Source organism: Dermacentor andersoni, chromosome 4 (assembly GCF_023375885.2).
Source record: "Dermacentor andersoni chromosome 4, qqDerAnde1_hic_scaffold, whole genome shotgun sequence".
In the NCBI taxonomy this organism is placed as follows: domain Eukaryota; kingdom Metazoa; phylum Arthropoda; class Arachnida; order Ixodida; family Ixodidae; genus Dermacentor; species Dermacentor andersoni.
Genome location: NC_092817.1, coordinates 90784217 through 90788308, shown reverse-complemented (window position 1 = coordinate 90788308; position 4092 = coordinate 90784217).

Below are 4092 nucleotides of genomic sequence, written 5' to 3'. Positions count from 1 at the left end.
CCCACCTTTGGGCTCAAGAAGTCTGGTCTAACAATAAAGTTTATTTCTCTCTCTCTGCTGGTTAATAACATTTACCGGTAGTTGCAAAGCGCCATCGTGGTCTTCTATGCGGCTCCCAAGGCCCTCGTGTATGCCCTCGTGTATGCGTGTATAGCCTGGTGAATATGTCGAAATCTGTTGAATTCGTTCAATATGTGCGAAGAAAAACTAATTTGTCGCACCATAAGAAGACAAGAAACACTGACATCAAGGACAACATAGGGGAAGTTACTTGTGCTTAATAAATGAAATAAATAAACGATAAATAAATGCAAATGAAAGTGGATGGAAAAGCAACTTGCCGCAGGTGGGGAAGATTGCAAGCTGTGGTCAATAAATTGACAAATTGAAGTTGGGGAAGGCAGTGCCGGACAGTGGGAACAGTATACAGTGGCTAACAATTCTCCACGCAATTTCTCACTTGATGCTCACATGATACAGAGACTTGGCCGTGTATACTTTTGTCGTATGTACTCAGATGTCGGTTTGTTTCATCATCCTGCTGCTATTTGCTTTTACTTCTATAGCATTGGGAAGATACGTCTATCCGCGCCTGAAAATTATTTCAGAATCGGGCATTGTAGTGTGCCTTCACGCTGCCCGACAGTAGTGTTAGTCCGTATGCCCCCACAGAACATATACAGTCAACTCTAGTCCACAGATGTTAGCGTACTTCATCGGAGAGGTACTATAAACAGGTAAAATTAAATGTCAGCCACATAATTACCAGCGCTTCCATATTTTTTAAACTGAAAGCGAAATATTGGAATGCTACAACTAATGAATAAGTGAAGTAACCCACCGTTAGGCGACGAAGCCTTAGCGAAAGTCGAAGCATGCTCACTTAATGAGCTCTTACGTTCACTAATACGCCCAGCGTCTTTTAAAATTCTGCTTAGGGGAGAGCACCAGACCGCGAGTGACCTTGCAGTGAGTAGTGCCCGTGGGGCGCGGAGCTTTGCTCTTGACGAGAATCCAGTATCTTTGCCGTCCGAAGAGTAGGTTTCACGGGATGTATTACACTGAGGCAAAACGCTCGCGACTCTTGCACAATGATCTCAGTTTCCATATTGGTTAAGCGTGCGTCTAGTAAAGGTCACAAGGTCAGAAACTGTGATAGATGGTGAAAGAGTGATGTTAAATTCGCTTTGCACTGGTTTTCTGGCAGCCCACGACAAACCTCTTACGCCACGTCCATAGTAATGAGGCTGAATGTGGCGCCTTCAGCACGATAAGCCGCTTTCTTGCAGCCTTGCCCAGTGCGACTGCTTTCAGTGTATATTTACGGAACCACCCCGTGTCGTATATCCTAAAAAATTTACAGTGTCTCTTATGTTATCCCTTGAACACGAAAATCCAAGTTCCTATGCATTAAAGACGTACATAAAGGTATACATCTCCTTTAATTCGGTTAGTCTACTTCGCTTTGTCATCCCTTTTAATTCGCTGAGTCGTCCTCTCAATTCGCTTATTCTACTTCGCTTAGTAATCCGTCTTAATTCCCTTACTCATCCTCTTAATTCGCTTAGTAATCCCTCTTAATTCACTTAGTCATCCACTTCATTCGCTTACTTATCCTCTTATATCGCTTAGTCATCTTCTAAAATCGCCTAGTTATCGATATTAATTATATTGCCTTTACTCGCCATCCACTTAATTCGCTGAGTCATTCTCTTATTTCGCTTTATCATCCAGCTGTATCGTTCATCTTGCTTGCTTAGGGAACATTATTTAGACATCTTATAAGCGCCACCTGGTGGTGAAACTAATAACATGACAGAAAAGTCTAATGTAAACATTGGAAACATACACCGGTTGGCCTTTACTGTCAGTCGATCTCGCGATACGTGCTGCAAACACATGCGAATTATTTTTCTATTAAGAAAATATACGGCAGGCTGACCCAAACGTCTCCCGTTTTTTTTTTTTTTTTTGATATGGAACGCTTCTATAAGTTCTCCGTTAACCTGCCGCCTGTCTCCCGACAAAATGCGGGTGTTCGTGAACACAGGTCTGCAGCCACGACTATGCAGCAATAGTCTGCCAAGATGGAGCGTGCAGGGGCGTTCCATAATAAAAAGCGTGCTATCAATTTTGTTAATAAAAATTATTTTAGAGGCGTTCTACATTAAAAAATTGCGGCAGAACTCATCTCACAGTGACTGTGGATGGTTGTGCGTTATCATTGTATCTGTATGGCGACACAACGTATTGCCACCGTCGAAACAAGATATGTAACACTCCGCGCCATCTAGAGTCACTGCCGTGAAGTTCGCGCATGGCTTCCGAAATGGACGGCGCGCCCGTGCGTGCAGACGTTGAACGCGTCTATCTATCTATTTATTTGTTTATTTACTTAGGTACCTAATTACTTATTTATTTTAGCAATCCCCTCCCAGTATTATGGAGGGGATCTTATGTAGTAAAACATCGAGTGTTAGCTACCTACAACACTATAAAAAAAGGGATACATCTACAAAATGTCTCCTTATGAGATACAGCTTAGTTGCCGTCCTACGGCAACCGGCCTCCTCTCTCGCGCTTCTTTCTGAACACGCTGCGTCATCTAGTGGCACTGCCGGGAAGTCCTCGCGTGACCTCTGAGACGAGAAGCGTGGCGCGCCGGTGATCGCCAACGCTGAGAATCGGTCCTTCGCTTGACCGCACACTCAGTGGCACATACTCAGTGACTCGAGTTGGTGAGCGGCTCATTGAATAGCAGAACGCACGCGGTGCATTTGTGGCACCGGCTACTAATGCGTCGCGCCGCTGTCCTTGTGGAATCCTTGCGACGTGGGCTTGCTTCCGCTCAGCATCGGAGAAATTCAAGTGCCTTTTTCGTCACTGTAGAGTGGCAGTTTCATAATGGCACGTAACTAGTTATCGAAGCCGGCTTGAAAGACGTTCATTGAACAGCGGCTCACACCTATTGTCACATACTTAGTGATAAAACTTGGCATCGAAAAGGTTCATAGAGCGAGTGGGATATAAACAGTACTCCAAGTCGGTGTCAAAGAGTTTCTTCGAACCGTGTTACCTACCCAGTCCCGCGTCTACAGTGCTCCATGTCGGCGTTAAGAGTTCGCTGAAGAACGGCACGTATGTACACGTCACCACATACTCAGTGGCCCAAGCTGATCTAATGGTAGGTTTCGAACTCTGTTACTTCAGCACAGCAGCAAGCTGCGCTACCCATTCGACCACTGACTACCCAGTGATCAAGGTAAGCGGAAGAATGGTTAGATACAAAGATGCAAACATATATACATACATAGCCCTCGGAAAGTTCCTGAAGTACCCAAATAATGTCAACGCTTTAAAATATGGGAGGCGCTTGCGTCAGTCTGCCATATATTTTGTTAACAGGAAGAACATCCGCGTATCTTTGCCGCACGTGTCGTGGGATCGACTGATAGCAGAGGCCAGCCGGTGCACATTCGCAGTGTTTAGATGACACCTTGTGTTCATGAAGCTAGTTTCACCACCAAGTGACGCTTGTAAGTTCAGTATAAGTATTGTTTCTTCAATAAAAAGATCAGTTGAAACATTGCGCTCGTGTCGCCTAACGTTTTCTTTCGTCTGCGTGTATCGTGCCTAACCCAAAGTTTGAATAGGTACCAACGCGCCCAACTTGCAGCTCTTCTGCTGAGTCAAAATGATATCATTCTACTAGATCAGTCCAGAGCATTCGATTGCGTATACGATAACCAGTTAATTCCTAAAGTATCGGGTGCCTCAGGAAGCGGACCACTATCCTGTTGGATTTAAGCTATTCGGTTAAATCCAAAACACTTTGTTTATTCTCTCCGAACATTAGACGGCGAAAATACTTTATTTCATTTCCGCTACCACAGGGATCGGTGCTTGGGCCGTTATTGTTCCACACATCACATCACACACTGATAACGCTTCACCTTTGGTAAAAGATGCTCACTTTGCCAAAAGTTTATATGAGTTTACCAGATAGGTTTGTCCCAATAAGCTCAACTCTGAAAACAAACGTAAGTAAACATCACTGCTTCGCAGAAGAAAAATAAAAGACACCACCAAACG